The following is a 14,339-nucleotide window of genomic DNA, read 5'->3' on the forward strand; positions in this document are numbered from 1 at the left end:
CACCAAGCAGCTGAGCTCCCTGTGCTTTATAGCAAGTTCCCACTAGTGATCCATTTTACACATGGTAGTATATCTATGTCGATCCCAATCTCCCAGTTCATCCCACCCCCTTCCCCCCATGTCCAAGTATCTATTCATGTCTGCTTACTATGGCTTATAATCTGTGCCTAATCATAAACGTTGCTGTTTTTTGTTGATTGCAAATGTAAACGCAGAGCCAGAAAACTGCCCTTTCAAGAAGCAACTGTATACTGGTTATTTTCATTTGTAGACTGTGGTGGAAAAACCTTGTTAATGTTAAACAGCACGGCTCTGTCACAAGACCTGTTTTCTTTCTCTTTCCTCCTGCGTGTTTGATAATGCCCAATGAAAAAAGAAAACAGCATTCTCATGAGCCATTGTCCTCAGAACTATTCAGTCCACGAATGAGTATTTCACAGACTTAACGCGACAATGAATTACACGTCCAAAGCAGGTTGTGTGTGTGGTTTTAGCAAAACAAAATTAAGAGTCACTGGAGGGAAGGACATCGCCACAGCTTTGGCATAATTAGGAATCATCATAATCAAATACAGGAAATTGGCACATCTGCTTTTCAGGCTGTTGATCCAACTGTGAGGCTGCCTGTGCGCACTGGCACAAGCGGTTCTGATGTAGCTCACTGTGTTCTGCAAAGCTGTCTTTGCATAAATATTTACATAATTTTCTCCAAACACCATGATAAGCAGTTGTTTTTTTTATCACTTTCTTCTCCCTTGGGTGATGATTTCTTCCCGTCCCTACTCCTGGTGAAGGAGTGATCCCTTGTTATTCTAAAGATTTCTCTTTCTTCAGGGGAATTTTGGAGAAACAACTTGGAGCCTGAGAATGTTATAAAAAGACAGTGAGATGGAAGAGTCCCTTTCAGTTGGTGTATTTCCCTAGGAGCATGAGAAGAAAAACTACACTCCAGCCAGATGTGGGAAACACAAAGCAGAGAATAACAGGGAGAGGAGAGCTGGAGAGGGAATCCACTCGGGGTTTGGGATTGATGGAGAACAGAAAGTCAGATGAGGTGAGGAGGACTAGCAGGGCCTTAAAGAAGCCATTGTCTCCACCCCACCCTCTATTTCCTCCAGTTGTTCAAGGTTAAAAAAGTCTCTTACAGAAGCATTGGTTGAGTTCTTTGACTTCTAGTTACTTAATAATTCCCATAGTTTCCTTTTCCTTAAAATGATCTAAAAGATCTCTCTTGTCTTCTCCAGTTTTGATGTTCTATTCTGCATTGTTGAAACTACCGCATGTTTTAAAACGAAACATATTTCATGCTTTAAAAAAATCCCATTTGAAAATCTACCATCTTCTTTATTTCAAAGCATTGTTTTGCCCACCAGTGTGCACGTGTCTTATTCTTAGTAATAGCATATAAATTGCAACAAAATATTTTATAATGTTCTAAATATTTACAAAAAACATTCCTTCAGTTGTAAGGCATATTTGTTCTATTTAAATATGACCTCCTTGATCCCTATGCAGACTCTTGCTGACACATTCCAGTGAATATGGGATTTGTACATTGGAGGGTGGTTTAGGATATGTTTTTATAATAAAATAATTGGAGAGTTTACACAGGGAAATATGTGTTCACTTTTCCTTACAACATCATTAGAAAGAGGCTACTTTTCAACTGTTTGCAAATAGGAAAAGAAAAAAGATTCTAAGCAGGAAGAGGCAAGAAATCTCCCTCAATCATATCCCCAGCTACAACTTACAGTAATATATAAATTATGAGGTATTAGTAGTCATCAGTTGTGTGGTTAGTTGTGTGTATATGAATGCTAGATTGTGAATAGAATGCTTGTGTTAGGTGCTTATTTTATTTAATAAACTTTTTAGTGAGCTTTGCATACTTTAAATACAGAGTATAAATAACTTTTTTTCAATAAGTCGTTCTGTTATATTAGATCATATTGAATCATAAGAATCTTTTCAAGTAGTACTAAGCAGGCATTATCCTCTTTCCCTTCTGTCATTCTGAGAGCATTGTTTTTGTTTCATTGCTTGTTTCCTCATGGATCCCAGATAAACTTCTGCAGCACCAAAAAACACAAGGGAGATAAAGGGTGAAAGTGGGCTGTTTGATGTCCAGACCCCTGCTGAGAACCCATTTCTGCTCTTTTACTCTCTTTTCTCCTAGGATCTGTCTTACCCTCCTCACCCCTCACCCCATTCTTGTTCTTCCTTTAGTTTTCCAGATGCACTGGTCACAGCTCCCTGTCAATAAATGGGACCATGGGGTGCTTTCATTTTGCGTGCAGAAGATTCTGGGAGTATAAATACTCAAAATGATCCAATGAATCAGATTTAGTCAACTTAATCAGATTTAGGAATAAAATCATGTGTCCACTGTTTGATTCATAGTTATCTTGTATTGATAACTCATTCAGTTTTTTTATTACTTTAGAGTTTAACTCATCAGAATGTTTTTGTGTGATGTGCATGAACACCTGTGGATATTTTTAAAACCTTAAAAACCCTCACATATGTATGGTGGTTGTAACTGTGTGTGTGGTAGTGTATGTGTGTTTACAAATCATTTTTATCCTTCTATCAATGACATGCTTAAAGTTTTAAATGTTCTCTTTCCTCCTCCTAAGTCTGATAAATCTGGATTTTTCCTCATTTCTTGTCGAGTCCTGGATTAAACACCTATATTGTCTTGAATTGGTCATGATTATGATCTGATTTAACAGCTAAGGAATTGTCAACAGCTTTTTTGATCATATCTAATCTCACTATCAGCTAGCAATTGAATCTTTTCCTGCTTGCATTATCTATGGCAAGACTTTTAAAAATTCCGTGTATGTTTTATCATATTTGTATTCTATAATATAATTATAATCATCTCTATCTCTACTCAGTTATTCAGATAATATATAGTTTATTATGTTAAGTTTGAGTAACAGTGTTGTGTGGCAAAAAGAGCTCTTTCCTAGAAGTCTAGTGTTGATATTCAAGACCTCCAGTTTCTTATCTGTAAAGTGAGGAAGTTGGATGAGAGAAAATTTTAGTTGGCATTTATTGAGCAACTATCATGTGCCAGCAACTCTTGTAGGTACTTGTGAGAAAAAGAGATTACCAGTTCAAGCTTACAACATTATTTGGAGAAGAATCAATTAATAAGTCATTACAAACAATTATAAAAAGTTTCTCTTAGGGAATGCATAGAGGATTGAAGTACACAGAGGGTGCATTTATCTTCCTCTAGAGGGCGTCAGGGAGAACTTCTTGGAGTAAATTATGTTTAAGTTGAAAACAGAAAATAAGCAGCACTAAGATCAAAACCTGGACAGCATATTAAAAAACAGAGACATCACTTTGCTGATGTCAAAGCTATGGTTTTTCCAGTAGTCATGTGTGGTTGTGAGAGTTGGATCATAAAGACGGCCGAGTGCCAAACAACTGATCCTTTTGACCCGTGGTGCTGGAGGAGACTCCTGAGAGTCCCTTGGACAGCAAGGAGATCAAACCAGTCAATCCTAAAGGAAATCAGTACTGAATATTCATTGGAAGGACTGATGCTGAAGCTGAAGTTCCAGTACTTTGGCCACCTGATGCAAAGATCCGACTCGTTGGAAAAGACCCTGATGCTAGGAAAAATTGAGGGAAGGAGGAGAAGGGAACAATTAAATTTTTTTTCTGGAGAAGGGAGTGAGAGTATGAGATGGTTGAATGGCATCACCAACTCAATGGACATGAGTTTGAGCAAGCTCCGGGAGATAGTGAAGGACAGAGAAGCCTGGCGTGCTGCAGTTTATGGTGCTGCACAGAGTTGGACATGACTTAGCAACTGAGCAACAACAACCTTTTAGAAATATGGAAATTTGGGCTTGATTTGTAATGAGAGATCCTTAATTATTTTTAATTTCGTGTTATATTTGTCTTCTTCGAGTCCTCTGTCTGGACCTGCTAGCTCAGAAAAGGAATTTTTATAGCATGAGCTAAATAACTGGTACAATAGAAGGTTCAAGCTGGAAATAATCTGAAAGTTTATTCAGACCAACCTCCTTATTCTGCAGAATGTTTCTCCAAGGTAGAGAGATCAAGCAACTCATTTAAATTTTGATAGCTGGTTAGTGGTTGAGTTTGCATTAAATGTAGTCTTATTCCTGGTTTAGTGGTGGTTCTACTAGCTCCTGTTATGACAGGATAAATAAATGTACATTTCCATAGTGTTTTATATCCAAGTAGCAGGAGAAGAAAATCATAAAGGAAGAGGGGTGGAAATAAATTAACAGTTTTTTTGGTTCATTTATTTTGGTTCAGTTTCTGTTCTCTGGTTAGTGGTTTCACTGTTGTGATGTTATAAAGTGTCTCCAAAGTTTAAAAAATGGACCTATTCACTGTTGCTTTCTTCAGGATACATTTTGGTGTTAGTTATATATCTGTGTGAGCATTTTAATTGAGAAATAAATATTTTAACCTAGAACAGTTAACATAAGTCTAAATTTCTCCTTTCCTCATGATGTCTAATTTTCTGGTGCTATCTGTATCTGTAGTTTGAGATTACTTATACATTCTTACATCACTTTGGCTGGTCAAAGAAGATAAAGTTCAGATTCTGATAAAACTCTTAATTAATTCTGGACTTGGTATTTACATGACTTTAGGCAGGTAATGTAACTACCCTCTATGATTCTATTTCTTTATCTGTAAAATGTAGATGAGATTGTGATGAGGATTTAGTGAGATAGTTCCTGTAAAACATTTAACCTAAGCTTAGAACTGTATGTCAGTTGCTATTATTGTTATGATTCATAAAAGTCAAGTTCTTGGTACAAAACATGGTTGGAGGTGGTCTCCAGAAATACTGCTTGCAGGAATACTTGTCAAAGCAAATAAAAAACAAAATTTTACATTTGTGGAATGGAGAACTAATTTTGATACTGATGTTACCACTGCTGTTGCTGGAAACCAGATTTAGTTTATGGGTCTTGGCTGCCAGATGAATGAAGCAGAAAGCCAGTTTTATGTAAGTGGGCCCCACATGGTTCCTGGGAGTGTCCGGAATGTGAGGAAGGCGCAATGTGTTACTGCTGCAAACCTCTCTTCCTGCCAGCATGACATTATCCGGATAGCCTGGCTTAGCGTGGTCATCCCACCCTACTGGCAGTAGGACAGCTGTGAGACACAAACAAACAGCTTGGGCCAGGCAAAGTAAGCCACTGGGGAATGTGGGGATGGGGGGGAATGCAGACAGCTTGTGGAGGATAAGAACCAGGAGGAGGTTTGGGTAAGGACATGATAAAATAAAAACCGAAGTAGATCAACCCCGTGGGATTCCAACTGGGAAAGATGGAATAATATTTTTGAGATATTAATCAAATTTTTCTTGGCATTTTCTATTTCCACTGTCCTTCCTCTTAAGCTCATCTTCCACCTCCCTCCCCTTTGCAGACTGAAGCTTGTTGACGCGTGCCATGGGGACGTGACACTTAGGATGAGATTCTATCTGTCCATCCTCCACTATTTCTGCATGTATAAAATACCTTGGTACTGAAAATGTCCTTTTGATTGTAGATGTACTATGCTAAGGGAGTGAGGAGTCACAAAGATTGACTGAGACTGTATAATTACTTTCTATCCCAGTAGAAATTTAGTAGCTAGAACAGCAGAAATAATATTAAATTTCTTCAACATCTTGATTTGGGGATAAGATTCAAATGTGAAATATATATACAATTTATATATTTTCCTCTTTAATTTTCAGTTTCTATCCAAAGTAGACATTAGGTAGAATGCCTCAAGTAGGATTCTTATTTGTGCTATACTTGTGAACAAGGAAATATGAGGATGTTTCTCATGAGGATTTCACTGCTCTTCTCTATAATCATGAAACCAATATTGATGCAAAATAAATCCGTTTGAAAATAAAAATGACGATAAGCCTTAAAATTTTCTTGCTGTGCTGAACTAAAATTCTCTGTGTGTTATCTATCCTAACACAAGTTTTTGTGTTTATTCTTTCAACAAACATTTATTGAAGCACTAATTTGTGGTTAGGGGCATGCTTGGCACTGGGGATTTACTGACAAGAAGCATAGATGGTCCAGGGAGAGGGATGTTTGCAAGCAGACAAGCTAAGAGTCTATGTGACATTGTGATGGGAGTATGTTCTTACAAGCAATTTTCACATAAGGTTATTTAATCATAGACTTTAGTGGAAATTGTATAATCTATAATTTCCTCTCTCAACCAACATACTCACTCCTTAAATTGCTTTAGAGAAGGCCAGGGTACTGAGAAGATGTGGGTAAGTGTGTTCTCATTGGTTGATCTGGCATGTATAAGATCTTACCTCTCAGTTACTCACTTAACATTCCAGTACATTTTTGGAACAACAGATAATTTTGGAGGGTGCCAAGCAGATGGATAAATGGTAAGGGACTTAGCAGATCTAGGAAAGCTGAAACCTAAGCCTACCAATAAGCTAATTCAATCTGCTGAACCCTGGAAATGTTCCTGCACTGAAACCAGCAGGTGCTTCTGAAGGTGAGAATGCAGGGTGGGGCTCAAAGCAGGAGACTAGGTCGACAGTGCTGTGTTATGAGGAGGGGCTTTCATTCCCCCTCTTCCATCCCCTCCCCAAGCGGTAGCCTACAGGTTAACTGGTTGAACCAAGGACGTTTTACTCATAGAGATTCCAGACACAGTTGAGAGTGTAGGAATTTCCCTAGTGATCCAGTGGTTAAAAGACTTAGCCTTCTAACGCATGAGAGTGCAGGGTCAATTCTTGGTTGAGGAGCTAAGACCCCACATGCCTCTCAGCCAAAAAACTAAAACATAAAACAGAAGCAATATTGTAACAAATTCAATAAAGACCTTAAAAATAGTCCATATCAAAAAAAATCTTTAAAATAGTGGATATAGAGAGCTGATACCATAATAAAGATGGGGAAAATGAGAAAGCCTGCATTACGAAAAATGAGACCCTCAGATCACTTTTCCATGGGGTTCTTAACATCTAGAATACTGGAGGCCAGATTTGTATTCCTCTGGCAGTAGACTGTAGGATTCTTTGGGAAAACACAGCCTATGAAAAAAGATCTACAGATTTCATAGCTCTTTTGTAAAGATGGGGGCAAGGAGGGAAATTGCTACATGCAAGGCAGTGGTATAAGGGAGTTAAGGCTCATCTTTTACAGCATGTAGTCATTTGTGATAAATCAGAATATAACAAAATAAGTATGTTATTTGTTACTACAGAGTATTGGAAATATAAAGACAGTACCAGAATCTGCTGCTAAAGTATTTGAAAGTGAATTTATCCATTTTCCTCTTCTTAGGAAGAATTAGGAGTGGGATAAGAAAATGAGAAACGTATTACTTCACAACAATAAAAAATAAAAAATAGGTATAATCTGTATGGACCTAGAGAATATTATGCTTAGTGAAGTAAGTCAGAGAAAGACAAATACTGTATGATATCACTTATATGTGGAATCTAAAAAAATAATACAAATGAATATACATGCAAAACAGGTTAACAGATATGGAAAATAAACTAGTGATTACCAAATGGGGAAACACTAGGGGGAGGGGCAAATGAGAGGTAAAGGATTAAGAGATACAAACTGCTATGCATAAAATAGATAAGCAACAATGGTATATTGTATAGTGCAAGGAATTATAGACATTTTGTTAATAACTTTTAATGGAACGTTATCTGTAAGAATACTGAACCTCTGTGCTGTACACCTGAAACTAGTATAACATTATAGATTGCTATACGTCAATTAAAAAATGAATTAAAAAAGAGAAATCAGTGGAGTTCAACATATCTAGATTCATATTTCAACTTCTCTGTCCGAGTTCCATGACCTTGGCCAAGATGCTTAAATTTTCTGAACTTCAGTTCTCTCTTTGATAAATTAAAAATTAGGACCAAGCAAGCATACAGTGAGCAATCAATAAATAATATCTGTATTTTAGGATTATTTTGAATATTAAATGAGATAATATATTTACATACTTAGTGTAGTATTCAGTGGGCTTCCCTAGTGGCTCAGCAGTAAAGAATCTTCTTCCAATGCAGGAGACATGGGTTGTATCCCTGATTTGGGGAGATCCCCTGGGGGAGGGCATGGCAACCTACTCCAGTATTCTTGCCTGGAGAATCCCATGCACAGAGGAGCCTGGCAGCTACAGTCCAGTGTGCCAAAAAGAGACAGACACGATTGAAGCGACTGAGCACTCACCACATACAGTATTCAGTAAAGCTTAACGAATACTATTATGACAATGCCTTTGAAAGATGGGAAGAAAAATCAATCCAGAGTAAGGAGAGAAATAAATATTCGACTCTCAGTACACACACACACACGCACAAAGTATATAAAAAAGGGGAGTTGACTGAGGGGTAGGCACAGTAAAGGCAATTATATTTTTCCTTTATGTTTAAATTAAAAGGGACAGATTAAAACAAACAGTGCCAATTGTAGGGAAGAAGAAGAGAGACAACTTTCCTAACCTTTGGTTGACTTACCTTAATTCCTTATGTGGAACTAAGTGGCATACAAATAAATACAAAGGATTTAATAAGTACCTACAATGTGCAAGGTACTCATTTCAATTATAAAATCACATAGTTGTTATATTTAATGAAAGTTGTTGTTGTTATTTAGTTGCTAAGTCGTGTCCCACTCTTTTGCGGCCCTGTAGACTGTAGCCTGCCAGGCTCCTCTGTCCATGGGATTTCCCAGGCAAGAATGCTGGAGTTGGTTGCCATTTCCTTCTCCAGGGGATCTTCCCAACCCAGGGATTCAAAAGTACCTTAATTTATATTCTTTCACTTACAATTTTCATAATTACCCTATAGAACGGGTAGGATAACATGTTACAGTTGGTTTTGTTAGGAGGTGAGAAATAGGAAGGAAACTATAGGAGTTGCTTAAACATCAGCATAGCTATAGAAGCAAAGTTAGAGACAATAATTTTGTTATAGGTGCCTCAATGTGACCATTTATTAATTTTCAGTGGAAAGTACAACTGCCAAGTGAATTAACATACAGATATCACCCAGTATGCACATTCTCTCCTTTGTAAAAAAATATTTCCATGGAAATTCAAATTAGTTGGTAGAAATGCAATCACAGCACAGCTATGGGATGATTTTCATGGCTGATATCATCAAATGATGACACTTGATGTCCCCCAACACACGGTAAGGCAATATTTGCCAAGCAACCAGAATGTCCATGTCAGCTGGCCAAGTCACCTTCATCTCTGGGTGATGCTGAAACTACACTGACAGAATTGTGTTCTTTGACTTCATGCAGACCATCTGGTGACACTTATTTTTCAGCGATCTTTCCATACAGTTGGTTAAGTTGAAGCCTTCTCTTATATCAAGCCACATTCCAGTCATGCCTTCTTAATGAGTATCACATATTAAATGACAATTAGAAAGCCCAGTTTGTGCATAGATTAAGAATGAGTAATGTATCCATATGGTTTTCGAATATCCTTATGAGTGCCTTACAAGAAAACCCAACAGTTAATGAAAATGAACTCGAGTTCATTTTGATAGAATGAAGCTAAAGATGATTATTGGATTAAACAAATATGGCGTTAGAAGCATAGGTGCTAGTGTCAGAATATAGAAAGCACAGTCTGTGTCCTTCTTTATATTATGTGTACATTTAAGATGCTATCAAACTCTTTTAATCACTACCCTTATGCTAGAAGCTTTGTTTCTCTTAGCTAGTGAAATGTCACTTCAACAAAACCAAAAGAATTTAAAAAAATACCCACATGCTTGGAAAGCAGAAAATAGCAAAATGTGGGAAAAAAAGTCATCTTTGCAAGGAAAGGTCAGCAGAAACATATGGATCCCAAGTGAAATTAAAATAAGGTTTCTGTACAGACTAGATACTGTGGCAGATAATGGTGCCACAGGACAGACAGAAGGTTCCCAAGGCCCCAGGCTGCTTTCTTACTTCTGCTCGGCTCAAGACTTCATCCAACATTATTTTAGTGATAACACTTGTTATACATCCTTTGGGTCCTCAGATGGTAAATCATCCTATAATAGACTTCATCCGGGAAACCTAAAGGCCAGCCATATTTCATCATTTTTAAAGTTTCAGTGATTATAAAACAGCCATCTGTACATGTCTGGAAGCATATTTTTATTTGGGCTATTATTTGATAATGTACAGACCATCCAACCTTCAATCTTCTCTAATGTGTCTGTTTTTTTTAAATTCCATATGAAATTTTTAGTTACATATTTTTAATTTATATTTTATTTAGCTGAAATGCATGAAAGAATTCTTTTATCCATATTCAATAGGAAAAGAATAATTACATGGAATAACAAAGAATATGTCCATTGAAAATTATTTGACTATATTATCTCATTGAAAAAAAACTGTTTTTGATTGAGCCAACTGCCCATGAGATAAGAGTTGGCGATCATACATAGTCATCCTATATATAGAAAGCCCCCTGGAACTTTCCATCTAAAGCACACTCTTTTGCTCCTGTTTAATATTAATGTATTACTTACCAATTTTTATCTATTAGATGCTTTTATCACCAACCAAATTCATTGCAGGGAAAGAATGAGTTAGATGCTACAAAAATAACTTTGAAACTCAGCCCTAACCAATAGTCCCTCCACTTAACTATGGTCCTTTGAGCCTACATGGTTTAAAAAAAAAATCTGACCCTAAGCCACCTGCAACAGATGGCTGGCATTCTGCCATTAGATATTTATTCTTTGAGATTAATGCAAATATGCAAATATTGTTGGTCAGCTTAGAGATGGGGTAGAAGGAAAGGTAATACATTAAATATTTATTAGTGCTGCATATATTAGTGTGAATTTTTTTTTTTTACCAGATTATTTTGTCTTTATGAAGAAAGCCTGAAGAACTTGTTTGTTTTGAACAAGAATTGCAGCAAGGGGTACTTTAAAGGGAGCAAGTGAGAGAGTAGTTGAGATGACCTGGTAGAAATGGAAGGGGGGTTGGGAGTTAGAGAGTTCTCTTTAGGGGTGAGCCATGTCAATCAGGTTCCCAGCAGGAAATAGACTAAAAACGTTCCAACTGAATAATCTAATGGAGAGGTGATTTATAAAGGAGAAGGCAGGAATAGGTCAGGAAACAGTTACATCTAGAGCCGTGCAAAGAAAGTTGCCTGACAAAAGCTATGCCCTTTGATGGGAAGACCCTGCAGAAGAAGGACCAAGGCATTGTGGAAAGAAAAGTACACAAGGAATGCATCAAAAGATTCGCCCTTAAGTCTCTGCTCTTCAGTGTACTAGCTACCTCTCAGCTCTCTATGCATCAATTTTCTCATCCAGAAGATACAGTACGTTTTCCAGAAATTCATTGTCAGATGACATCATTTACATAAAAACTCCAAATACAGAGCCCTACAGAGAAAGAAGTTTGGAAGAAATAAATGTTTACTCTGGGAGATGTAGACATTCAAGGCACAGGTAAAAGGAAAGGAAGACCTTCCTCACCTGAGATAAATCTTAAGGTTACTATATGGAAGGTGATTAATATACATATATTGTTCACGGACAAATGTTTAAGAGCTATCTGTGTATAAATATGGGATCAGTTGAGTCAGCAAGTTCGAATCAGTGAGAAATAAATTAGAGGTAGGTGAACAGAGAAAGGGAAAATACCAAAAAAATAGTCAAACCTTTTATATGAACCATCAGTCTCAAGAATATTAGCTATGTGTTTTGCTAGTGGAGGTCTGACTCAAAAGAGAAAGTCGATAACGCAGACACAAACGAAAGGTTCATCCCTCCGTATACTGGAAACCGAACAGCCCATGCATTTTACAAAAGGGTGACTGCAAACATTTTGTCATATTTCTTCAGAAACTTATTTTATACTCATGTGCACACTTTGAGTTTGCACCGTTAACTTTCTTAGTAAGCCACAGCAAGGAGACTCAGAAATGCTATTTTTCTCGTTTCCCTATGGAACTAGCGTTCACTTTAAATCCTAGCATAAAGTAATGTATGAAGACTGTCAATGCACTTTACCTCTTACAAGATACTCTTGTAAGAAAAACTACTAGTTAAAAGGGATGATATACTTCTTAAGTCTGCATCAGGGAAAAGAGAAATTATTTGTTTGATCTCATGAGTTTGGTATTGTGTTTTGATACCATCTAACATGAATGCATTTTAAAATTCTATGTGAAGTCCCTCTGTTTTGACTGTCAATTCAGAGTGGAAAACCATTTTGTTAGAAGTGTCAAGGATATGATGAATGGTGAAGATATCAACTTTGTTAGCTTATTTTTTTGACTGCCACATGATTCTTCTTGTACTATATCATGTATGAACAAAAAAGGCATTAATTCAAAGACTGGAAATTCAATGAGCTTTAAACTAATCACCTCAAGGTGCAATGAATTTATCTGCGATATCATTTACATATTGATGATTGTGCCTACCCAGGCTCCCTTGGTTTATATGCAGTATTAGTGCCACAGAAGGGAAATCATTAATGAGTGTCTTTAAAATGCAAATTTGTCAAGGTCAGAGTTTCAAAAACAGAAGCTTGTTGGTTGAACCATGCACTGCATTTTATTTCTTTTTAATAGTTGGTTAGATTATCAATCAAAATGTTGACTGTAATTGTTTGAAAATTAATTTATAAAAGTCATTTTCAGCCTTTTCTTTGTTTAGTTGAGCTTCATGTGAGAGAAAAATCTTTTGGACAGAAAAGAGATGATCGGTATAAACAATAAAGACACTGTACTCTGTGGAACTGAAGACTCCCGAAGAACTTGGCTTTAAGTAGAATTTTTGTAAAGTGAATCTTGCTCCCTCGATGACTCTCTTTATCAAAGAGGGGTTCCTCTTCTTTCAGAGAACACCTTTTAAGGTATCTTCCTGGTATGTCATCTCTAGAAAATGTCCTCTCGCCACCAGGGTGGGGCCCTGTCTGCCATGTGTCAGTTACATGTTCCTGCCTCTGCACTGGAGTTTCAGTCAAGGGTGGACATCTGGACCAAACGACATCAATGCAACAAAACCTTTCTTTCTGGAAATGTGAAATTAGAACCTGGGTCTTCAAGCTCAGACTCTAGTCCCATCCCTAAGTGCCATTACAGTCTGCTCTGGAGTATCTATGAGACACTGTGTATCTTAATGACACTTCTTTTTGTCTTTACCTAGTTCACCTCGGGATCTGTTACTCTAATCAAATTTACTTCTTCCTTGGGGTGAACCCTATGGATGGAATTGAAGACTTTGGTTTAGAAATGTCAGGCTTACTACCTACCATGGAGACTTTCCAGGAGCGAATTCCAGCGATGCGATTTACCATGTGTTGTCTCCTCAGAGCCTTCTCACCCACAGTCTTACACAGTGCTGCTCACTCCCCAGCTCCTTTCAAGGCAAAGCTTGCATCCGACTACATGTGTTTCTCTAAGGCATAGAAATTTCTATACCTTCCCACTCTTTTTGTTTAAGATTTTTTTTTATGTGGACCATTTTCAAAGCTTTTGTTAAACTTTTTACAATATTGCTTCTGTTTTATGTTTTACAATATTGGCCACGAGGCACGTGGGATCTCAGCTCCTTGACCAGGGATTGAACCCACACCCTCTGAAAAGGACAGTTGAGTCCTAACCACTGGACCACGAAGGAAGTCCCATACCTTGTCATTCTTAAAAGTGTCATTCTTCTGATTTTACTGTCAACTTTGCAGCTTTGAATCAGTCTAGGCTTTAGTATTTCTTCAAATACAAGATAAAAAGCAAGAAAAGAATACCAGATTTTACCTCTTTTGAAAACAGTTTTAAGTGTTCTCAGCTCTTTTACACCTTTCCTTTCTAATTTGTCTTGCCAAAGCAACCTGGTTATCCTTCTAAATGCAAAGCTTTGCTTGAACTCCTCTGATGTTTAAAAGTTACTATCATCTACACTTTGTCTCCTGAAAAGTTCATACTTGATAAGTTTTTTAAAACAAAGGTTGGACTTTTTTTCATAAAAGTCCAGTAAATATTTTAGGCTTGTAGGCCATATGTTTTCTGTCTTAACTACTCAGGTATACTATCGTAGCACAAAAGTAGCCACAGACAATATGTAAAAAATTGGGCATGACTGTGTCCAATAAATCTTTATTTACAAAAACAGATGGTGGACAGTATTAACCTAAAGCCTTCTACGTATTGGACCTTACCTAGCTCAGTCAGCTTTACTTTCTACCCTCTCCCTTCATACTCTCAGGACTCAGAACACTGACATTAAGCTTTTTCCACGCCTATTAGGTACTCTGTATATTCACTACTCTATGCTTCTGTTCCCTTGGATGGAGGCT

Source organism: Giraffa tippelskirchi, chromosome 1 (genome assembly GCF_054371585.1).
Source record: "Giraffa tippelskirchi isolate mGirTip1 chromosome 1, T2T-mGirTip1v1.2.pri, whole genome shotgun sequence".
In the NCBI taxonomy this organism is placed as follows: domain Eukaryota; kingdom Metazoa; phylum Chordata; class Mammalia; order Artiodactyla; family Giraffidae; genus Giraffa; species Giraffa tippelskirchi.